General features: G+C 45.5%; 1 protein-coding gene across 1 annotated transcript in view; it reads left to right on the top strand.

The window, feature by feature from the left end:
* Positions 1 to 8,239: 8,239 nt before the first annotated feature.
* WDR93 (WD repeat domain 93) overlaps positions 8,240 to 25,489 on the top strand; it is a 127,916-nt gene continuing 110,666 nt past the window's right edge. The window contains exon 1 of the mRNA XM_073653241.1: positions 8,240 to 8,310. The gene's annotated coding sequence lies outside the window, so the exon portion shown is untranslated. The remainder of the gene's footprint in view (positions 8,311 to 25,489) is intronic.

The raw sequence follows: 25,489 nt of genomic DNA, 5'->3' as shown, positions 1-25,489 counted from the left end.
CCACCCGAGTATGTACCTGTCTTCCAATTTTGTCCTTAGTCCATTCTCTCCGATATTGACCCAACTACTCCTGCCAACTTGATTCGCCAGACAGCATCTACTCCATGGACATAACTCGTTGGCCTTTGGTGTGGAGGTCATATTCCTGTATAAGAGTGAAGAGGGAATTCTTTCCTTGGACTTACCAGGTGGAATGGCTATCACCAAGACTATCTATAGAAGCTCTTAAACTTATCAGAACTCCATGAACTGTCCCATAACACAAAGATAGTGCCATGCATAGAGTTAATATAAAGATAGTGCAATTCATAGTGACCATAGTGTCCCAATAGTAGGATTTCACACCTCAAGCTATTTATATGCTTATTTAGTCCCGCAATATCTGAAATTGCGTGCACATGCTGCTTATTTTTTCCCTACAGACTTTAAGCAGATTCAAATTGGCAGCATATCAATTCTTTCAGTGTTTTCGCAGCATTATTTACCCATTCTAATCAGTGGAAAAATGCATAAAAAATGTACCCTCAGTGGCACCACGTCCAGCTTGACTGACATCCTTAATGCTGTGTGAGTTCAGGCAAAAGAGTTGTCAGTCAAGCAGGATGAGGCATCACTGGGTGGGGAATAGAGCTGGAGTGACAAAGGTTTCAGATCTAGTATAGAGCGTCTGTCTCATTTGCATAGCAATTCAAACGCTGATTTTTCAGTAACAGAGGAATAGACTGACCAGTCAAAGGTATTGCTGGACTTGTCTTTGAAACAGCTACATGCACATAAAAAGTTTGCTTATGGATTTTTTGTCTCTGCTTTTAGGACAGCTTAATTTGCTCTGAAAGCTTTGTTTACAACAACTTTTAAAATTTCGTTTGACTTTCCATTCACAGCAATATGTGTCCACTTCTAGATATGATAACTCTTGTATGTTGCTTTTCAATTATTTAATTACGAGTTACTACAATTGTTAAAGAGTAGCTATCATATCCTTTTTAATTAAGAAAGCATACGGCAGCCACAAACAGGTGATTTTACAATAAAATACTTAATAGCAAAAATGCGGAAAATGCTGAGATGTAACCCTAGTTACTACTAGGCTAAAAGATCTGACTTTCTAGCAAAACTCATACACGAACTTCCGGATTGTGGCATGCAGAGCAAGATCCCACATCCACCCCCCTACTGTGAAAGCACAAGATCTTGTGTGTTATCGCGAGATACTCGGCTTTGAACTAAACCAGTTCTGCCACATCCTTTACTAAGCAGTTACTGACCGGTAACCAGGGTTGCCAACCATCCAGAAATTACAGGACAGTCCATAAAAATGGTGCACTTTTTTTTAAGGTGAAGAAAGTTATACAGATTATTTTGACTATAATTTAACAGTTTACAGTGAATGCAGTTTACAGTGAATGCAGCTGATGTCTTCATATCGGAATTATGGTCTGTAGACATGTATCACTTATAACCATAATGATTTATTATAGTTTTCCAATGTGTCCATAAAAAATATGGTCTGTGTGTGATTTTTTAATAAGCTGTCCAGAAAAAATAAAAACTCAAGTTGGCCACCCTGCCAGTAACATCATTAGAACCTTTATTGATCGGTATCTGCTTAGTGTGAGAGCTTGCTCTGCATACCAGGATCCTACAACCTGGAAACTCTGACTGGACTTTTGCTAGATAGTTGGCCATTAGGGACACTTTTCAATATTCTTGCCAAGTCTTACTTAGAGCTGTCATGATTTTTCTGTTTTCTTAAATAAAAAGGGCATCAATAGACAGGTGATTGGTACTCTTTAACATGTAACTAATTGCAAATCTATCCAATGAAACATTAACCATCATCACAATACAACACAATACAGATACTTGTGTTATCCCGCTAAGTATTGTTACTCCTGGAGTGGGAAAGGAAAAGTTTTCTCCACAAGATAGTGCTTCCTCAGTAATAAGCCGTGCATCAGGCAGATCCAGACACTTCTGTGAGGCAGGAGCCGTATTTTACATTGCTGATAATGGATATATAAATACTCTGAAGTGTTTGTGCCATCCTCATTCCAAGACTTTGTGGCGCATTGAATTAGAACGTATAAAGACAAGTAGCAACGCTGTTTGAATTCTTTGTTCTGCTGGAAACCGTATTTTATTCCTGCTGGTAGATGTAATAATTACCATCACTGCAGATAACTGAATATGTTCCTGTTAAAAGGGAACCTGACCGCTCATTTATGGTGTCCGTACCACATGCAGCATGAATCTGACACTGTCTCTGTCACTTCCGCCAGGTATATTTTACTCTGAAACGTTGCGGCATTTCACAGAAAACCTATATTTAAAAGTCGGCTAGTGACTATGCGGCTCGAGTGAGCTAGTCGAAGAGGCTGGTCCCTGACAGCTTCTCCTTGCCCGCTGCTCTTGACTGACAGGTCTCTCCCTATATGAGGGTGTATGGGAAAGTAACATTGCATTTCACCTTCCCTACACCAGAAGATACCCTTTTCTGGAGTGAGTGATATTACTATATACTGTTCTGCCTAGAATAATAAAAGGAGTGTTTAATGCTATAGGTGTCCTGGCCTTATCGTATATATTCTGCATTGAAAGGAGAGACTGTTTTTAATTGGAGTAAAGTTTAGCTGGATGCAATACTGCCTTAGCTCTTTGGGGTCTGGGCACACATGACTTGGAGTCCGAGCTAACAAAAGGGTTCTATTCGTGTTTGTGGATAGATTCACGTACTTTCATCAAATGTGTACAAAGAACCTGTTACGCTCGCGCCCGGACTGACTGGCGTGAGCGTGATTAGTGATCCCACTGTACCGTGAACCGAGGAGTGCCTGGAGGGGCGTAAACCAGGGATGGATTAAGAGTAGCAAGGGCCCCGAGCAGTTTTGAAGGCGCCCCCCCCACACACACACACCTGATGTATCACATGACATGTCACATGATCCCCTGTGATAGATCATGTGATAGTTAACGTGAAATTAATTTGGCACAATATTAATTATAATAATTTTTTTTAGGCTGTGTGCCCACTATGCGTTTTTTTTAAGCGTTTCCGCAGCGGCAATTCCGCTGCAGAAACACTTAAAAAACGCTTGGTAGAAGGTCTGCCATGTTCCCCAATGATAATCCGCATGTGCTGTGCACATGCTGCGGAAATTTCCGCTGCAGATTATCATTGCGGAAAAATCCGCAGCACTACCATTTATTTTGCGGAAGTGCGGCGCTTTCGCCGCCATTGACTTGCTTTGGAACACATGGAATCCGCATCACTGCATCTGTACATGCAGAATCCATGCGTTTCAATGTGCGGATGGTACCCGGGTTTGGAGAAGAGGAGACTCTCCTCCGGACCCGGGTACCATAGAACCTGTAAAAAAAGAATAAAATAAAAAATAAATATTATACTTACCTTCTGATGGCCCCGGTGTCTTTATTCGATGCGTCCTGGCTTGCCGGCAGCTCGCGATGGTCTGAAAAGGACCTGCCGTGACGTCATTTAGTCATGTGACGGGTCACGCGACCGCTGACGTCGGCAGGCCATCAGAAGGTAAGTATATATTTATTTTTTACCATTCTTTTACGGTCACACTATATAAATCCATGCCGGTTGCATGGATTTATATAGTGTGACCAAGTTGTCAAAGCACTTTCCAAGTGATGCTAAAATCGTTTGGAAAGCGCTTGTCAACCCGCATGCAGAAATGCATGTGAAGAATGCTTCACATCCGCAAGTCCCTGGCAGGAAAAACGCATTTACAATCCGCATGTACAGTCCGCATGTACAATCCACATGCGCTTTTTCTGCCAGGCAGATGCAGAAACGGTCAAAAAAAATCCGGAGCATTTCTGCATCGTGGGCACATAGCCTTACATTAATTGTATGACTCAATATTGAGCACACGTAGCCATCTATACACAGCAGGAGGCCGCACGTAGCCATCTATACACAGCAGGAGGCCGCACGTAGCCATCTATACACAGCAGGAGGCCGCACGTAGCCATCTATACACAGCGGGAGGCCGCACATAGCCATCTATACACAGCGGGAGGCCGCACGTAGCCATCTATACACAGCGGGGGGCCACACGGCGCCATCTATACACATCAGGAGGCCGCACGCCGCCATCTATACACAGCAGGAGGCCGCATGGCGCCATCTATACACAGCGGGAGGCCGCACGGCGCCATCTATACACAGCGGGAGGCCACACGATGCCATCTATACACAGCAGGGGGCCGCACGGCGCCATCTATACACCGCAGGGGGCCGCACGGCGCCATCTATACACAGCGGGAGGCTGCACGGCGCCATCTATACACAGCGGGAGGCTGCACGGTGCCTCCCCCTAGAGACAGCAGGAGGCCAGCACGGCGCCATCTATACTCAGCAGGAGGCCGCACGCAGTCACGCACGCAGTCACGCACACACACAAACATATACAGACATATACATACACGCATAAACACATTTGAAACACAAAAATATATATAAACAGACATCACACAATGATATCTGCCTGCACACACACACACACATACATACACACAGACACACTCACACTCACACTCACTCACACACACAGACACATACAGTTAGGTCCATATATATTTGGACAGAGACAACATTTTTCTAATGTTGGTTCTAGACATTACCACAATGAATTTTAAATAAAACAATTCAGATGCAGTTGAAGTTCAGACTTTCAACTTTCATTTGAGGGTATCCACATTAAAATTGGATGAAGGGCTTAGGAGTTTCAGCTCCTTAACATGTGCCACCCTGTTTTTAAAGGGACCAAAAGTAATGGGACAATTGACTCCAAGGCTATTTCATGGACAGGTGTGGGCAATCCCTTTGTTATGTCATTCTCAATTAAGCAGATAAAAGGCCTGGAGTTGATTTGAGGTGTGGTGCTTGAATTTGGAAGGTTTTGCTGTGAAGTAAACATGCGGTCAAAGGAGCTCTCCATGCAGGTGAAACAAGCTATCCTTAAGCTGCAAAAACAGAAAAAACCCATTCGAGAAATTGCTACAATATTAGGAGTGGCAAAATCTACAGTTTGGTACATCCTGAGAAAGAAAGAAAGCACTGGTGAACTCATCAATGCAAAAAGACCTGGGCGCCCACGGAAGACAACAGTGGTGGATGATCGCAGAATAATCTCCATGGTGAAGAGAAACCCCTTCACAACAGCCAACCAAGTGAACAACACTCTCCAGGAGGTAGGCGTATCAATATCCAAATCTACCATAAAGAGAAGCCTGCATGAGAGTAACTACAGAGGGTTCACTGCACGGTGCAAGCCACTCATAAGCATCAAGAATAAAAAGGCTAGACTGGACTTTGCTAAAAAAAACATCTGAAAAAGCCAGCACAGTTCTGGAAGAACATTCTTTGGACAGATGAAACCAAGATCAACCTCTACCAGAATGATGGAAAGAGAAAAGTATGGCGAAGGCGTGGTACAGCTCATGATCCAAAGCATACCACATCATCTGTAAAACACGGCAGAGGCAGTGTGATGGCTTGGGCATGCATGGCTGCCAGTGGCACTGGGTCACTAGTGTTTATTGATGATGTGACACAGGACAGAAGCAGCCGAATGAATTCTGATGTATTCAGAGCCACACTGTGTGCTTAGATCCAGCCAAATGCAGCCAAACTGATTGGTCGTCGTTTCATACTACAGATGGAAAATGACCCAAAACATAAAGCCAAAGCAACCTAGGTGTTTATTAAAGCAAAGAAGTGGAATATTCTTGAATGGCCAAGTCAGTCACCTGATCTCAACCCAATTGAGCATGCATTTCACTTGTTAAAGACTAAACTTCAGACAGAAAGGCCCACAAACAAACAGCAACTGAAAACCACCGCAGTGAAGGCCTGGCAGAGCATCAAAAAGGAGGAAACACAGCGTCTGGTGATGTCCATGAGTTCAAGACTTCAGGCAGTCATTGCCAACAAAGGGTTTTCAACCAAGTACTAGAAATGAACATTTTATTTAATCTGTCCAATTACTTTTGGTCCCTTTAAAAACAGGGTGGCACATGTTAAGGAGCTGAAACTCCTAAACCCTTCATCCAATTTTAATATGGATACCCTCAAATGAAAGCTGAAAGTCTGAACTTCAACTGCATCTGAATTGTTTTGTTTAAAATTCATTGTGGTAATGTCTAGAACCAAAATTAGAAAAATGTTGTCTCCATCCAAATATATATGGACCTAACTGTACACACTCACCATCCCCTGGCTCGGCTCCAGTCCTCCTGCTCTTTTCCGGTGCAGCACTGCAGGCCGGGTGCGCACTGAGTGACGTCACAGCTAGGAGACACGACCGCGCACAGGGCCGTGTCTCCTAGCAGTGACGCGGCCGGGCCAGCACAGGGAAGTTAACTGCTGCAGTGCTGGCCCGGCCGAAGAAGAAGCAGTGGCCGTGCGCCGCTGCTGGGTGAGTGGTCCGGGGGCCCCCCCGCCACTGTCTGCCGGTATGTGCCGCGGCGCCGCACATATAATGAGGGCAATCTGGCCATAGACACCCCGGAGCCCCGGGCCCCCTGGAGGTTCGGGGCCCCGGGCGGTGGCCCAGATTGCCCTCATTATAATCCGCCTATGGGCGTAACTAAGTATCAACTCGGTCCGACCAAGGTCACACGGCGGCTCAGTCGACTCCGCGAACCAGGGAGGAACTGAGCAGAGGGACCAGGTGCTACTCCAGGTCAGACCCCGGTCACAGCTGTTGACCCACACCGGGGAATGCAGGAACAGGCAGGTTAGGCTGGTATACAGACAGGTGGGTACTGGCTGGCACGGCTGGTATGAAGACAGGTGGGTATTGGCAGGCACGGCTGGTATGCAGACAGGAGGGGACTGGCAGGCACGGCTGGCATGCAGACAGGTGGGCACTGGCAGGCACTGCTGGTATGCAGACAGGCGGGTACTGGCAGGTAGGAACGCTAGCAGGATAGGGACCAGTACAGACTGGGACACAGGAATGGAGCCGCAGGTGTGGTGGATAGCAGAGCAGAGCGAAACCGCAGATGCGGTGAACAAGTAGAGCAGAACCGCCGGAGCGGTGAGCAAGCAGAGCATAGCAAAACCTCAGGTGCAGAGAACAAGCAGAGCGGAGCAAAACCGCAGGTGCGGTGAGCAAGCAGAGCGTAGCAAAACCGCAGGTGCGGTGAACAAGCAGAGCGGAGCAAAACTGCAGGTGCAGCGAACAAGCAGAGCAGAGCAAAACCGCAGGTGCGGTGAACAAGCAGAGTGGAGCAAAACCACCGGAGCGGTGAACAAGCAGAGCGGAGCGAAACCGCCGGAGGGGTGAACAAGCAGAGCGGAACCGCAGTTGCGGAGAACGAGCAGAGCGGAGCAAAACCGCCGGAGCGGTGAACAACCAGAGCGGAGCAGAACCACAGGTGCGGTTAACAAGCAGAGTGGACCCGCAGGTGCGGTGAACGAGCAGAGCGGAACCACGGGTGCAGTGAACAAGCAGAGCAGGACAGAACCGCAGGTGAGGTAAACAAGCGGAACAGAGCAGAACCGCCGGAGCGGTGAACAAGCAGAGCAGGACAGAACCCCAGGTGCGGTACACAAGCGGAGCAGAGCGGAACCGCCAGAGCGGTGAACAAGCAGAGCAGAACAGAGCAGAAGGTGAAGGCAGACAGGACAGGGCTCTGTTCACATGGAACAGACTGGAAAATACAGGAAGATGGTTAGAACACAGGAGGAAGATACGGAGGCAGGGAAAGGGGACAAGCAGTACCAGATACACACAAGGTACTTACAATGAAGTAGCGAGTGGACACAAAACTCATAAACAGAAGTACAGAGACAACGAGTTAGAGTTAGGTGCAAGTTCAGACACTGCAGGAAAAGTGAAGGCACGGACATAGAGAGAAACAAGTAACGGGCTAGGACACTGTTCAGACAGGAACTGAACCGGGAACAAGATACAGGAACGAGCCTGGGAACTCAGCCCCCAGGGAGGCGGAAACAGACTAGAAGTCACAGGTACAGGAAAAGGCCCTGGGTACTCAGCCCCCAGGGTAGCGGACAGACTAGAGTCAGGACAGGACCTGGCACCTCAGTTGCAAAAGACAAACTGAGTGAAAGTGTTGCTCAGGCACCTCCCACTGGGTGGAGGGGTTTAAGTATCCAGTGACTCACAGCAATAGGGTGGGGACGCATTAGGACTGTGCACACAGTAGCTATAAGAAACAAGCAGAAAGCCGTGCCGACGCCCTAAGCAATCAGACAAGAGACATGGACACAGCAGGTACTGGAGCAAAGAGTGCAGCATGGACTGACAGGTAAGATTGTGGTCTTGCATGGTGGGAGGTGGTGCACCATGCAAGCACGCCGCCAGGGATGTTACAGAACCCCACATTTTTATATGTGTAGAAATAGTGAAATTCAGGTGCTGTATATAATGTCTACAGCATGCTGAAGCATAGTGTTTCTATATATGCAATAAAGGGACTCTGGCACTTACTTGGCTTCTTGCTGCAATGGTTAAAAAACACTTTCATTTGCTGCAGCTGTGCTAGTCCTCTCAAGTCCTCTCCTTCTATGCAATCCTTGATATTCATGAGCTCTGGCTGTCCTCGCACCCGAAAGCTGACAATTTTCTATCTATGTAAATTATATATAGAAAGACAATCAACATTTAAGCAGCGTGGTAGTCAGGGCTCATCATTAAGAGGATAAAATAGTGATTTTAGCAAAACTACATCATGAAGCTCAGTAAGTGACATACTGTTCATGTAAAGATTTCAATGAAGCCCTCAGATTGGCAGGCATTTACCTGGCTACACATTTCTATTAAAGGGGTTGTCAGCCCCTGGATACTTTTTTTTTTAACCTAAATGCATGTATTTGGGGCTACAATCATTTTGCAATTCGGTTTAATTAAAAATGTTGCACCATTTGGCTTTTTCAGGTTCTTTAATTTTCCACACATTTAATTTTGATGTGGTCTGTGTTCATAAATCAGCTGAGAGGAGCTAAAAAAAAGAGAAAAAAAAAGAGTTGGGAACACTCTCATTGGACTGCTAGAATGAGCTCATTGACAGATTGTCCATTAACTTATTTTGCAGACAGCAATAGACAGTGCAACACAGAGGCCAACAGTGCAAAATTTTTAATGAAACCCAATTACAGAAAAATATTTTTTTTGCCAAAAATAAATAAGAAAAAAATTGTACCTTTAGATTAGGGGTAAGGAACCTCCAGTCCATGGGCCATTTACAGTCCATGATATCCTTTTCTCCATTCCCCAAGGCAGATTCCCTGGGAAAACAGTGCTCGGGCCAACCAATGCACTTTGCTGACTCTTTAATTGTTCCTTACAATGTGAGGAGGCTCGTTAGAGTCATGTGACCAGGCTAAGTCATGTAACAAGGCTCGTTAGAGAGTCGATATTGACTTTTAGGATTGCTACTTCCTATAGGTGGCACTAGAGTTCTAGTCCTCTTCCTATCTGAAGAGACAATTTGCATATTTCCCAGAGGAGCATTGAGGCCTAAAAGTCTCCTCACCTTGACATGATTAACATGTCGCTCTCAGCAAGGAGAAAAGTTACCCCTTGGATTCCGATGCCTCTCACCCAGCCAAACCAGATCTCACTTTGCACTGAAACACAGTGTCTACAAATTGAGATTCTGGTTCTGGCTTTTATCCTAAGTCATGTGACAAGGCTTGATAGAGAGTCGATATTGACTTTTAGAATTGCTACTTCCATTAGGTAACACTATAGTTCTACTATTCCTCTCTGAAGAGACAATTTGCATAAATGTATTAAAGTAATTGTCGTCATAAAAAAAAATTATGAAAAACACTTAATTCCTTTAATTTTGCATTGACATCAGCAAAATAAAAAGAAATAGACAGTGACATAAAAATGAAGCCCCAATTATCATAAAAAAGACACAAATATTACTTGAATATCCTAACGAGAATTTTTTTTAGAGCTCTTTAAACTGCATGTACAAAAAGAAACACAAAAATGTGCCTCGTCAGGAATGGGGGTAAATGGCCTGGTCTGGAACTGGTAAAAGACCTGTCTGTTATTTTCATCAGTTGTCCTCACAGGTAAACTTAGCTATTTCTTATTTATATCTGCTTTTGGAAAATCTGAGTGACAACCAATCTGACTAGGTAAACAAGGATTATCACTTACTGGACTGCTTACTGTCATTTTGATAAAAATCCTCGTTTTATCTGCTGCAGATCTAGTCCTCTAAATGCTGAGCTCTGTATAACCCTGCCCACACCACTGATTGGCTACTTTCTTTGTACACTGTGCATAGGAAGAAAGCTGCCATTCTAGTGGTGGGGGTGTGGTTATACATAGTTCATGAATATGGAGGACTACTAGGCCGCAGGTCTTCTAGTCCTCTAATGATCTTCTGCAGATAAAACAGTGATTTTATCAAAACTACAGCAAGCAGCCCTACAAGTTACACATCGCAGGAATCAGGGTCTCTGTCTCTACATTATGCTGCTCTCCGATTAGATGGTGAAAACCTCGTGACAGATTCTCTTTTAATTCCATTTTCCAAAGAGCTACGTAGCTCTGATTTGCCACTCAATGAAGTAATCTCTTTGTGAGATGTAATGTTGGTCATACTAATTGTCATTCAGCTTTCCCATGCTTATTACAGGCTCATTACTGTGCTGGATATTGACTAAAACTCACTTCCGATGTCTGTTTGTACATTTTAGGAACAAACGGAAGTTATGTACAAAAGTGATCCTTTACATAACTTATGCAAACGGAAACATAGATTATTATCAGATCCATCTGGGTTCCGTTTGGTTTAAGTTTTTAGTCTGAAAAATTCTGCAGATCAGAACGTGCACGAGACATAGCGTTAATAGGAAGAACTAGAGAGACAATTTTTCATGTATATGGTGGGGGGATAATTTGCACATCTATTTCCGCGGAGTACAGCCCAGTCTGTACTCTCCAGTCTGATGTCAACTGGAAGTCCGTTAGAACAAACAGTACTCCTTGAAATTAACTTTTAAATGTTCATTACTGGCTCGTTACAGTGTTGGACATTGACTTATAAGGTAGCTACCTCCAAATGGTAGAATTATAGATTTTCCTTCTTTCGGGAGCCAAGCTAATTTGCATACCTTTTCCCAGAGAGCATTACCTGGCTTTTAAGCCTCTTCTTGCCAGCTGGCGGTCTCCACAAGAAGAAACAGTGCCCTTCTGAGATCAGCTTTCCCAGAAACAGGAATTAAATAGCTAAATTAAAGTTGTTTTTTTTTCATTTCTAACATCTTTTCCATTTAAATGTACTACATAAAAAATTGACCGTCCTACGAAAATAATTTTTAAAACACCCCACTAGGACATTTTGAGTTTATAGAGGAGGATGCCTCATTGCACACCTCATTTTATTAGCCAAAGCAGAGAGATTCTGTAAAGAGCATTTCTCTCTGGTGGACCCAGTTTGTATGTACACAGCAAGAACAGCCGATTGATTTCAACTGGTACTAGAGAATAGGCTGAAATTCCATTTGTCAGATTCGCTTAAATTCAGATAGAAAATTTGATTGGCCGCAAATTTAGTCGAAGCGAAGTGTCGGTAAAAGTTGTACATTATCCTCTTCGGCAGGGGTGCATTTGAGTGCCAAATTTTGTGACTGTACCACCCCAATGACCACATAAAATTTGAAGGGGTATTCTGATCTGAGGTATAATTATGTATATATATATATATATATATATATATATATATATATATATATATATATATATATATGTATATATATATACACACACTGCTCAAAAAAAATAAAGGGAACACTTAAACAACAGAATATAACTCCAAGTAAATCAAACTTCTGTGAAATCAAACTGTCCACTTAGGAAGCAACACTGATTGACAATCAATTTCACATGCTGTTGTGCAAATGGAATAGGCAATAGATGGAAATTATTGGCAATTATCAAGACACCCTCAATAAAGGAGTGGTTCTGCAGGTGGGGACCACAGACCACATCTCAGTACCAATGCTTTCTGGCTGATGTTTTGGTCACTTTTGAATGCTGGTTGTGCTTTCACACTCGTGGTAGCATGAGACGGACTCTACAACCCACAGAAGTTGCTCAGGTAGTGCAGCTCATCCAGGATGGCACATCAATGCGAGCTGTGGCAAGAAGGTTTGCTGTGTCTGTCAGCGTAGTGTCCAGAGGCTGGAGGCGCTACCAGGAGACAGGCCAGTACACCAGGAGACGAGGGGGGGGCCGTAGGAGAGCAACAACCCAGCAGCAGGACCGCTACCTCTGCCTTTGTGCAAGGAGGAACAGGAGGAGCACTGCCAGAGCCCTGCAAAATGACCTCCAGCAGGCCACAAATGTGCATGTGTCTGCACAAACGGTTAGAAACCGATTCCATGAGGGTGGTATGAGGGCTCAACGTCCACAGATGGGGGTTGTGCTCATAGCCCAACACCGTGCAGGACGCTTTGCATTTACCACAGAACACCAGGACTGGCAAAGTCGCCACTGGCGCCCTGTGCTCTTCACAGATGAAAGCAGGTTCACACTGAGCACATGTGACAGACGTGAGAGAGTCTGGAGACGCCGTGGGGAGCGATCTGCTGCATGCAACATCCTTCAGCATGACCGGTTTGGCAGTGGGTCAGTAATGATGTGGGCTGGCATTTCTTTGGAGGGCCGCACAGCCCTCTATGTGGTAGCAAAACACTCATTTGTCAGGTGACTGTATGGTTCATACCGACATTAAAATCATAAAGATGAGGTCTGCTGCCGACAACCATGATGAGTTCTGCCCAGAAGAGCCATTAAATGACCGCCAATCGGCTTAAATATAAATAATCGGAAGTTGTTTTAAAGGGGTACTCTCCAAATTAGAGTACCCTGACTGTCATTAGGTACCGAGATGAGATCCTCATACCCCTTGTGAGACCATATGCTGGTGCGGTTGGCCCTGTGTTCCTCCTAATGCAGGACAATGCCAGACCTCATGTGGCTGGAGTGTGTCAGCAGTTCCTGCAAGATGAAGGCATTGAAGCTATGGACTGGCCCGCCCGTTCCCCAGACCTGAATCCGATAGAGCACATCTGGGACATTATGTCTCGCTCCATCCACAAACGTCACGTTGCACCACAGATTGTCCAGGAGTTGGCAGATGCTTTAGTCCAGGTCTGGGAGGAGATCCCACAGGAGACCATCCGCAACCTCATCAGGAGCATGCCCAGGCGTTGTAGGGAGGTCATGCAGGCACGTGGAGGCTGCACACAATACTGAGCCTCATTTTGACTTGTTTTAAGGACATTACATCAAAGTTGGATCAGCCTGTAGTGTGTTTTTACACTTTAATTTTGGGGGTGACTCCAAATCCAGGCCTCCATTGGTTAATAAATTTGAATTCCATTGATGATTTTTGTGTGATTTTGTTGTCAGCACATTCAACTTTGTACAGAACAAAGTATTCAATGAGAATATTTAATTCATTCAGATCTAGGATGTGTTATTTGAGTGTTCCCTTTATTTTTTCAGTAGTGTATATATAATAAATATAAAATATATATGCCATTTATATGGATACACCTAAATAAAATGGGAATGGTTGGTGATATCAACTTCCTGTTTGTGTCACATTAGTATATGGGAGGAGGAAAACTTTTCCAGATGGGTGGTGACCATGGCGGCCATTTTGAAGTCAGCCATTTTGGATCCAACTTTATTTTTTTCAATGGGAAGAGGGTCATGTGACACATCAGACTTATTGCGAATTTCATAAGAAAAACAATGGTGTGCTTGGTTTTAACATAACTTTATTCTTTCATGATGCACATCTCGTATCTTGATGGTTTGGTGTGGTATATGGAGTACAAAGATAGTGGAAACCTCAATGCCACTGGATATCTGAAATTTCTACATGATGATGTGTTGCCCTCTTTATGCACTGAAGGTGGCACGTTCCCTGAGTTTTTACAACAAGATGGTGCACCACCACATTATGTGTGTCAGGTCTGAGCATTCTTACATGAACAGTTTCCTGGAAAGTGGATTGGTCATCGTGGGCCAGTTGAATGGCCACCAAGGTCTCCTGACCTGACCCCCTTAGACTTTTATCTTTGGGGTCATCTGAAGGCAATTGTCTATGCTGTGAAGATACAAGATGTGCAGCATCTGAAACAACGGACACTGGAAGCCTGTGTTAGCATTTCTTCTGCGGTGTTGCTATCAGTGTGTCAAGAGTGGGAGAAGAGGGTTGCATTGACAATCCAACACAATGGGCAGTACTTTGAACACATTTTATATGTGGTCATAAACTTGTAAATAACTCATGAAAGAATAAAGTTACATTAAAACCAAGCACACCATTGTTTTTCTTATGAGATTCTCAATAAGTTTGATGTGTCACAGGACCCTCTTCCCATTGAAAAAAATAAAGTTGGATCCAAAATGGCCGACTTCAAAATGGCTGCCATGGTCAATCACCACCCATCTGGAAAAGTTTTACCCCTCCCATATACTAATGTGCCACAAACAGGAAGTTGATATCACCAACCATTCTCATTTAATTTATTAAGTATTCAGAGCCCTTTACATTTTTCACTCTTTGTTTCATTGCAGCCATTTGGTAAATTCTAAAAAGTTCATTTTTTTTCTAATTAAAATACACTCTGCACCCTATCTTGACTGAAAAAAATCAGAAATGTAGAATTTTTTGCAAATTTATTAAAAAAGAAAAACTGAAATATCACATGGTCATAAGTATTCAGACCCTTTGCTCAGTATTGAGTAGAAGCACCCTTTTGAGCTAGTACAGCCATGAGTCTTCTTGGGAATGATGCAACAAGTTTTTCACACCTGGATTTGGGGATCCTCTGCCATTCTTCCTTGCAGATCCTCTCCAGTTCCGTCAGGTTGGATGGTGAACGTTGGTGGACAGCCATTTTCAGGTCTCTCCAGAGATGCTCAATTGGGTTTAGGTCAGGGCTCTGGCTGGGACAGTCAAGAATGGTCACAGAGTTGTTCTGAAGCCACTCCTTTGTTATTTTAGCTGTATGCTTAGGGACATTGTCTTGTTGGAAGGTGAACCTTCGGCCAAGTCTGAGGTCCAACGCACTCTGGATATCTCTGTACTTGGCTACATTCATGTTTCCTTCGATTGCAACCAGTCATCCTGTCCCTGCAACTGAAAAATAACACCATAACATGATGCTGCCACCACCATGTTTCACTGTTGAGATTGTATTGGGCAGGTGATGAGCAGTGCCTAGTTTTCTCCACACATACCGCTTAGCATTATCACCAAAAAGTTCTATCTTCGTCTCATCAGACCAGAGAATCTTATTTCTCATAGTCTGTGAGTCCTTCATGTGTTTTTGAGCAAACTCTATGTGGGCTTTCATATGTCTTGCACTAAGGAGAGGCTTCCATCGGGCCACTCTGCCATAAAGGCCCGACTGGTGGAGGGCTGCAGTTATAGTTGACTTTGTGGAACTTTCTCCCATCTCCCTACTGCATCTCTGGAGCTCAGTCACAGTGATCTTGGGGCTCGTCTTTACCTCTCTCACCAAGGCTTTTCTCCCACGATTGCTCAGTTTGGCTGGACGGACAGATCTAGGAGGACTTCTGGTGGTCCCAAACTTCTTCCTTTTAAGGATTATGGAGGCCACTGTGCTCTTAGGAACCCTGAGTAATGCAGAAATTCTTTTGTAACCTTGGCCAGATCTGTGCCTTGCCACAATTCTGTCTCTGAGCTCCTTGGGCAGTTCCTTTGAGCTCATGATTTTCATTTGGTCTGACATGCACTGTGAGCTGCGAGGTTTTATATAGACAGGTGTGTGCCTTTCCAAATCAAGTCCTATCAGTTTAATTAAACACTGCTGGACACCAATGAAGGAGTAGAACCATCTAAAGGAGGATCACAATGAAATGGACAGCATGTGACTTAAATATGAGTGTCTGAGCAAAGGGTCTGAATATTTATGACCATGTGATATTTCAGTTTTTCTTTTTTAATAAATTTGCAAAAATTTCTACATTTATGGGTTTTTTTTCAGTCAAGATGGGATGCAGAGTGTACTTTAATGAGAAAAAAATGAACTTTTTAGAATTTACCAAATGGCTGCAATGAAACAGAGTGAAAAATGTAAAGGGGTCTGAATATTTCCGTACCGACTGTATATATATAATACTAGCTATTGAACCTGTTCTACGCCTGGGTGGCGAGCATTTTTATTGGTATATGGTCTCCCATGTTGGTATGTGCTGCCCCCCTCCTGGTATTTGCGCTGCCCCCATCCTGTCTCCATCATCCTATCCTGGTATGCATGGCACCCCTCCACCCCTCACCCCCAATCCTGGTATGCATGGCACCCCTCACCCCCAATCCTGGTATGCGTGGCACCCCTCACCCCAAATCCTGGAATGCGTGGCACCCCTCATCCCAAATCCTGGTATGCGTGGAACCCCTCATCCCCAATCCTGGTATGCGTGGCACCCCTCATACCCAATCCTGGTATGTGTGGTACTCCTCATCCCTATCCTGGTATGCGTGGCACCCCTCACCCCCAATCCTGGTATGCGTGGTACTCCTCACCACTATCCCGGTATGCGTGACACCCCTCACCTCCAATCCTGGTATGTGTGGCACCTCTCACCCCCAATCCCGGTATGCATGGCACCCCTCATCCTTATCCTGGTATGCATGGTACCCCTCACTCCCCAATCCTGGTATGCATGGTCCCATCACTCCCCAATCCTGGTATGCATGGTCCCCTCACCCCCCAATCCTGGTATGCATGGTCCACTCACCCCCCAATCCTGGTATGCATGGTACCCCTCATCCTGGTATGCATGGTCCCCTCACCCCCAATCCTGGTATGTGTGGTACCCCTCACCCCCCAATCCTGGTATGCATGGTCCCCTCACCCCCCAATCCTGGTATGCATGGTACCCCTCATCCTGGTATGCATGGTCCCCTCACCCCCAATCCTGGTATGTGTGGTACCCCTCACCCCCCAATCCTGGTATGCATGGTCCCCTCACCCCCCAATCCTGGTATGCATGGTCCCCTCACCCCCCAATCCTGGTATGTGTGGCCCCCTCATCCCTTTCACGCTGTACATACATAAAAAAAATAAACACTTATACTCACCTTTCTTTCCTGTGCTCCAGCGCTGCTGTGTCCTGTTCTGCCGGAGGCCGGGGGAGGAGTGCGGCGCCGGAACACCGTGCTGTCTGGCACCATTTTGCTGAAGACACACTGCAAATGTGTCTTCAGTAAAATGGCGCTGGATAGAGCTATGCGCATGCGCTGATCCGACGCCTCACTCCTGCCCTGGTCTCCGGTGAAGAGAGGTCCTGTGGCAACGCTCCTCCCGGTAAGGTAAGTATCTAAGTATGGCACCGGAGATTGCGGTATGCGTTCAGTGTCTACGTATACTGCGATCTCCGGCACCATACACACTCCTCTTACCTGTAACGGCTGGATGCTGTCTTCTGTCTGGAGCCAGACTGCGCATCGCGCATGCGCAGTCTAGAAAGGCTTCAGACAGAGAAACGCATCCCCTGTTATATTATAGATACACACACATCCAGTACTATATATTCCATAATCTAGTTAATGGGGGTTCCATTTTTGGAACTTCCATTATTGTAGATAAAGCATGTCCTCTGCTCCCCTATTTAGCACTCCAGAAAAAGGAGTCAAGATGACAATGCAATGAGTGCAGCTATCCCCACAGTATGAGATCTTCTGGACACAGAGGAGTCGTGGACCACATGTGGCCCTCGGGCCGCAGGTTGTGCACCCCTCTTCCAAGGTCTTCCCAGACCTCAGAGAATAAACAGAGGGGTTAAAAATTAAGAAAAATATTATACTCACCTCGCCGCTAACCTGTCCTGGCATCGCAGCTCCCTGCCCAATCTCCAGCTTGCCCACTTTCCCCCTCTGGCTACAGTTTACTCTTAAGTCTTCCTCAAGATGTCATCTGAGACCTAGTCTGTGCCGGATGAGCCAAGAGAGTGAAGACGGAAAAGGAGATCAGATCCAGCAAAGAACAGGGCAAGAAGCTGTGGTGCCAGAACAGGTGAGGAGCAAGGTGAGTACATTCAGGTTTTTTTTTACGTCTTCCTTGTCCCTAAAAAAAAATCCAATTTTTTTTGTGAAAAACTAAACGATTAGATTCACTTTGAAATTGATTTGCTCTTCTCTATCTGGTACTACATAATGCTTGATTTTTTCCATGTGGTGGTGTTGAAGTTAAACTCTATGAATTTCTTAAAATCGTCTTCTAAGATGGCTGCATAGGAATTAGTGATACGTCAATGACTAGACTCTGCTTGTTACTCTGCCACTTGGTTGCAATAAAAATATTCCATTCCAAGTCTCTTATAACGCATCTGACATCCATTAAGTAAGTAAAAAAACTGCCAGCTCCAAAGAATACGACTGAAATTGAAGATAACTGCATCAGACATTCACCTTTCTTTAATTTGAAAAAAATCCCCTTCTGTTTGTGAACACAAAATAGTAATAAATCTTATAGTCTACGTCTATTTATGAGGAGCAGATGAAAAGATAAAAATACTGCAGGGTAATAGATTTCAATACTTATAAAAATAACTTAAAAAATAAATGAACCTTAAATCACAGACCAGAGTGCAGTTATTTATACTGACCCAAAGCAGCCTTTGGATAAAATCAAAAGAATAAAAGAAGAATGACGCAGATGGAGAACATTTTTTAATAGAGGAAAGGACAATCATGCTGAGCAAAGTGGATTTTGAATGATATTTTGTATGTGGGTTGGTGGGATGAAGCAGGCAATTTGCTTCCCCGAATGAGTATAAGAATTATGGCCTCTGCAATATACTCTTTGAATTTCTATGTAGCATGGCTTATGGTATAATTTGTACCAAATACAAACATAAAGGGAATTTACCAAAAGGAAGTATACAAAAATCGCAAATTATGGTGCACGCTACATTTGCGCAATAATATTGGTGCTTCTTTCTCCACTTTTCAGTTTTAATAATAATTTGTGCTACAAATCAGGACGGGAAGAAACCAGAGTACCCAGAGGAAACCCACATAACACAGGGAGAACATACAAACGCCATGCACATGTTACCAGAGCTAACCCCTGAGCCACCATGCTGCAGATTTCGGAATCACGATGGCCATTTAGTTTTCTCCTTTAGGCAGAAATCATACATGACTGTATGACAAATAAATAATACGAGGAAACTGAGTAAATGTTGACTTCAATGCAAATATGTATTGAACATGATTGAAGACCAACATCGTAAAACAAGACAGACAGAGGAATATCCACCCAAGGTGCAGAAACACCAAACATTCATAGTAATAAATAGCATATGCTCATGAAATAGGTAAAAATTTACCCTAGTAATAGTCTAGAGGTATATATTGTGTTATGCACACGCCCGGACTGACTGGCGTGTGCGGGTGTTGTGGTTCCACTGGACCATGGACCGGAGAGTGCCTGGAGGGGCGTGACTAAGTATCTGGCTGATCCGACCAAGGTGGCACGACGGCATACGACGCCAGTGCACCAGGGAGAAACCGGGCAGAGGGACCAGGTGCTACTCCAGGTCAAACTCCGGACACGGGGGTTGACCCACGCTGGGATTACTGGAACAGGCAGGTTAGGCTGGCACAGACTGGTGGATGTAAGCAAACACGGCAGGTATGCAGATGGGTGGATACAGGCGAGTATGCAGGCAGGGAGGTACTGGCCGAAAGGACGGGCTGGAGCACAGAGAGGTTAAGACCCAATACAGACTGGGTCACAGAACCGCAGATGCGGTAGACAACCACAGCAGAGAGGGAACGCCCGAAGCGGTGGGCAAGAACAGAGCAGGACGGGGCTGCAGGAGCAGCGAGCACAAGCAGGGCAGGACAGGACTGCCGGAGCAGCGGGCAGAAGCAGGGCAGGGCGGAAACAGCAGAAGCAGTAAGCAAGATAAGAGCAGAGCAGAAACCGCAGGAGCGGCAAGCAAGGCAAGAGCAGAGTGAAAACCGCAAGAGCGGCAAGCTAAGCAGGAGCAGAGCGGACACCGCAGAGTGGTAAACAAGGCAGGAGCAGAGCAGAAACCGCAAGAGCGGCAAGCTAAGCAGGAGCAGAGCGGACACCGCAGAGCGGTAAACAAGGCAGGAGCAGAGCAGAAACCGCAAGAGCGGCAAGCTAAGCAGGAGCAGAGCGGACACCGCAGAGCGGTAAACAAGACAGGAGCAGAGCAGAAACCGCAAGAGCGGCAAGCTAAGCAGGAGCAGAGCGGACACCGCAGAGCGGTAAACAAGGCAGGAGCAGAGCAGAAATCGCAAGAGCGGCAAGCTAAGCAGGAGCAGAGCGGACACCGCAGAGCGGTAAACAAGGCAAGGGGATAGGACTCTGTTCACAAAGAACAGACGGAGAAGGAAAGGCAGGACCAGAAGCACGCACAGTACTTACATAGAAGTAGCGAGCGTACACTAAATTCACAACAGAGGTACAGAGACGACGAGAAGGAATTTAGGAGCGAGTTCAGACTCTGCAGAAAGATGCAGAAAACAGACATAGAGGGAAAAGGGAGACAAGGTTAAAGTAGAAACGAGGCACAGACAACAGGGAACAGAGGAACGGGAACAGAGACAGCAAGGCAGGAACACAAACAGGACTCTGTTCAGACGGGAACAGATACCGCAAGGCAGGAACACAAACAGGACTCTGTTCAGACGGGAACAGATACCGCAAGGCAGGGACACAAACAGGACTCTGTTCAGACGGGAACAGATACCGCAAGGCAGGGACACAAACAGGAATCTGTTCAGACGGGAACAGATACCGCAAGGCAGAGACACAAACAGGACTCTGTTCAGACGGGAACAGATACCGCAAGGCAGAGACACAAACAGGACTCTGTTCAGACGGGAACAGATACCGCAAGGCAGGGACACAAACAGGACTCTGTTCAGACGGGAACAGATACCGCAAGGCAGGGACACAAACAGGACTCTGTTCAGACAGGAACAGATACCGCAAGGCAGAGACACAAACAGGACTCTGTTCAGACGGGAACAGATACCGAAAGGCAGAGACACAAACAGGACTCTGTTCAGACGGGAACAGATACCGCAAGGCACAGACAGGCAGATCTAGTAATACGGCCCCTAGAAGGCGAAAGAACAGGCAAGAAGCGTGTTCACAAGAACAGACCACAGTTCAGACACAGAACTGGAAAACAGGCAGGAAAACAGGATAGGACCTGGCATGTCAGAGACAAAAAGCCAACTGACAAGAAACAATGCTCAGGCGCCATCTTGAGGAAGAAGGTGGTATAAATACCCAAAGATGGACAGCAATAGGCTGAAGGTGCAACAGGGGCGTGTCCGCAGCAGGTACAAGAAACAGGAAGTTCAGCGGGCGTCACCCTATGCAGCCAAAACAGACAAACAGACAGCAAGGAGGGAAGCCAGAGAGACATTCTGGACAGGAGATCAAGTGCGCGCTCTTGCACAGTGGGAGATGGACCACTATGCAAGGACGCCGCCAGGTATGTTACATATTGCAATTTGCCCAATGACCAGTAATCCCAAGTAAATAAAGATGAACTCTAGTAATAACCCAGGGGTATATCCTGTGTCTGCTCAGTGGCCAGTAATCCCAAATGGGTGCATAAAGGGGTTGTCTGGTCAAAAGTGATAAGTCTGCAGTCACTGTCACGGGTGTGGGTTTCAGCGTCATAGGTGAACGCTCCCAGGTTGGTTCGTTCATTCCACACCTCTTATCCTGAGAAACCCGGTCCTGACTGTCTGGAGGCCACTCGTACTCGTAGAGGGGGGGGGGTGTACTGTCACTGGTGTGTCAGAAGTGACAGAGTCGCACTGCAGTTGGTTGCAGGAGATCTCTTCGTTTGGCATTACAGACACCTTCTTAGAGGCTGTCTCTCTAGGACCCAGCGGCTACCTTCCTCTTGCTAATTAACACACTGGCCTGGGTGTATAAATACCTGCTGTCTGCTAGAGGGATGTGCCTCTCTGGAGCTATGAGGACGGGTGTTCATCTCCCTGAAGTCGACTAAAAGCCAAGCTATCTTCCCTTGTTTGTTCCCCCTTGTTGTCTTTAGTTGTCAGTGGGGATCAACTAGTGCTCATCCCCCTCTCTTCCCTAGCCAGGGCCAAACGCCAGGGAAAGACGGGGTGAGGTTCGCATGCGGCGATTGGTGAAGAACCAATATAGGGACGTTAGTGGAGACAGGGTGATATTATATCAGTCTAGGAGGTTTCCACTCCCCCCTTTCCCTAGAGTTTGGGCTCCCTTTCCCTCTTCCCTTTGTGTTGCACAGTCTTCCCACACCTATTGTTTTGGGTCTTCCCTTGGCTTGTTAAACATAATCTGTTGGTGGATTGGCAAGCCGGGGAGATTATTGAATGGGAAAATTACTGCCATGAGAACTGTTTATATATTTCCCTTGCTACTGTCTCTACAGAAATATTACCTGCTTTTCTGTCTGGTTTTGAGGACGTTTTTTCTGAGAGGGAGTGTCAGGATTTGCCTCCTCATCGTGCATATGACTGTCTTACTAACCTCACCCCAGGAGCTAAGCTACTGAAGTCCAAGCTGTGTAATCTTTCTGGCCTTCATAGACAAGCCATGAAGGATTTCATTGTGGAAAGTCTGGAGAAGGGACATATCAGACCCTCATCCTTGCCCGTGGCAGCAGGGTTCTTCTTTGTGAAGAAAAAAGATGGCGGTCTACGTCACTGTTTAGATTTCCGGGAATTAAATCAAATTACCATCCGTGATCCATAACCTCTTCCTCTGATTCCTGATTTGTTCAGCCAGGTTGTAGGAGCTAAGGTATTCTCCAAGTTGGATGTAAGGGGAGCCTACAATCTGGTTAGAATCAGAGGAGGGGACAAATGGAAAACAGCATTTAATACCCCTGAAGGGCATTTCGAGAGTCTGGTTATGCCTTTCAGTTTGACCAATGCTCCTGCGGTATTCCAGCATTTCATAAATGATGTTTTCCATCATTTGGTGGGGACGTTTGTAGTGGTCTATCTTGACGATATTTTGGTTTACTCACCTGATTTTGAGACACATCGGGGGCATGTTAGGCAGATGCTCCAGATATTAAGGGATAACAAACTTTATGCCAAAATGGAAAAATGTGTTTTCGCTGTTCAGGAGGTGCAGTTTTTGGGGTACTTGTTGTCATCTTCGGGTTTTCGGATAGATCCGGAGAAGATCTGTGCAGTCCTTGATTGGGACCATCCCGAGAACCTGAAGGCTCTACAACGTTTTCTGGGCTTTACTAATTTTTACCAGAAACCCATCCAAAATTACTCTGTAATTGTGGAACCCCTTACTGACATGGCTAAGAAGGGGTCTGCTGATTTTTAAAAATGGTCGGGTGCTTCCCTCCAGGCTTTTTCTTCCTTAAAGAATCATTTTGCCACTGCACCTATACTTAGTCAACCCGATGTTTCCCAACCCTTTATTGTGGAGGTTGATACATCGGATGTCGGGGTTGGGGCTGTGTTGTCTTAGGGTCAGTCCCCTGGTAAATGGCATCCATGCGCCTTCTTTTCTAAAAAAAATTGTCTTCAGCTGAGAGAAATTATGATGTGGGTAATAGGGAACTTTTGGCAATCAAATTGGTGTCATTGGTTGGAGGGGGCTGTCCATACTATTACTGTTATTACTGACCAGAAGAGTCTATCATATCTCCAGTCAGCTAAACGTCTCAACCCTAGGCAAGCCAGATGGTCCCTGTTTTTTACTAGGTTCAATTTTGTTGTCAATTTTTGTCCAGGGGTAAAAAATGTCAAGGCTGCTTTGTCCCAGAGCTTCCCTGGTGGTGGTGACCATGAGAACCCTGTCCCGATATTACAGAAAGTGGTGGTCATTTCGGCACTTTATCCTGAACTGGAGTGATAGGTGTTGGAGGCTCAGGGGGACGCCCCTGCCTCCTGCCCTTCAGGAAGGTTATTTGTACCATCTAATCTGCGCCGCAAGGTAATTAAGGTACATCATAACTCTGTGCTTGCTGGGCATCCAGGTAGTAAGGCAACCGTGGACTTCCTGTCTCGTTTTTGGTCGGGGCTGCATCGGGATGTGGTTGAACACGTATCTGCTTGTAGAATTTCTGCGCGTTCTAAGGTTTTGCATACCCGTCCATCTGGTACTCTTCTTCCGCTACCTATCCCTAGTAGGCCATGGACACACTTGTCCATGGATTTTATTTCTGTCCTACTGGTTTCTGCAGGCAAAGCGGTGGTCTTGGTGGTTGTAGATAGGTTCAGTAAAATTGTTCACTTTGTCGCATTACCTGCACTTCCAAATGCCAAGACACTTGCTCAGGCATTCATAAATGAGATCGTGAAACTTCACGGGGTTCCCTCTGATGTGGTGTCAGATCGGGGGACCCAGTTTGTTTCTAAGTTTGGGAAGACATTCTGTTCTCGACTGGGGGTGCAGCTGTCCTTTTCCGCTGCCTTCCAACCTCAGTCGAATGGACAGCCTGAGCGTGTCAATCAGAATTTGGAGACCTACCTCAGGTGTTTTGTCTCCGAAAATCAAGAGGATTGGGCATCCTACTTACCACTAGCAGAATTTGCCATTTATAATCGTCGTCAAGAATCCACTGGCAGGTCATTGTTTTTCGGTGCATACGGTTATCACCCACAGTTTGGTATCTTTAGTGGGGAAGGAGCTTCGGGAGTTTCTGAGGAGGTACAGTTTGCTTTGTCGCTCTCCTCGGTATGGCAGGGTGTTCTGAGTAATTTAAAGATCATGGGAGACAGGTATAAAAGTATGGCTGACAGAAAATGCTTGCCAGGACCAGACCTGAATGTGAATGACTTTGTGTGGTTGTCTACCAGGAATATAAGATTTAAAGTTTCTTCTTAGAAGCTAGGACCTAGGTTTATTGGTCCCTATAAAATAACCACATTCATTAACTCACCAGCTTTTTGTCTTGAACTTCCTCAGCCCCTTAAGATCCACAACGTGTTCCACAGTTCCTTACTCAAGAAGTATGTGGAACCTCTTGAGCCCTCACCTCTACCATTGCCCCCATTAATGGTTGATGGTAATCTGGAGTTCCAGATTTTGAGGATTGTATATTCTCATCTCCAACGTCGTTCTCTACAATACTTGGTGCACTGGAAGGGTTATGGTCCAGAGGAGAGGATGTGGGTTTCAGCGTCATACAGTGGTGGCCAAAAGTATTGGCACCCCTGCAATTCTGTCAGATAATGCTCAGTTTCTTCCTAAAAATGATTGCAATCACAAATTCTTTGGTATTATTATCTTCATTTAATTTGTCTTCAATGAAAAAACACAAAAAGAATTGTCCTAAAGCCAAATTGGGTACAATTCCACACCAAACCTAAAAAAGGGGGTGGACAAAAGTATTGGCACTGTTTGAAAAATCATGTGATGCTTCTCTAATTCGTGTAATTAACAGCACCTGTAACT

This window comes from Phyllobates terribilis, unplaced genomic scaffold (genome assembly GCF_046119375.1).
Source record: "Phyllobates terribilis strain yellow unplaced genomic scaffold, ASM4611937v1 Scaffold_11__3_contigs__length_659146591, whole genome shotgun sequence".
NCBI lineage: Eukaryota > Metazoa > Chordata > Amphibia > Anura > Dendrobatidae > Phyllobates > Phyllobates terribilis.
The sequence above is the reverse complement of the archived record's forward strand: the minus strand, read 5'-3'. Positions and strand labels throughout refer to the sequence as shown.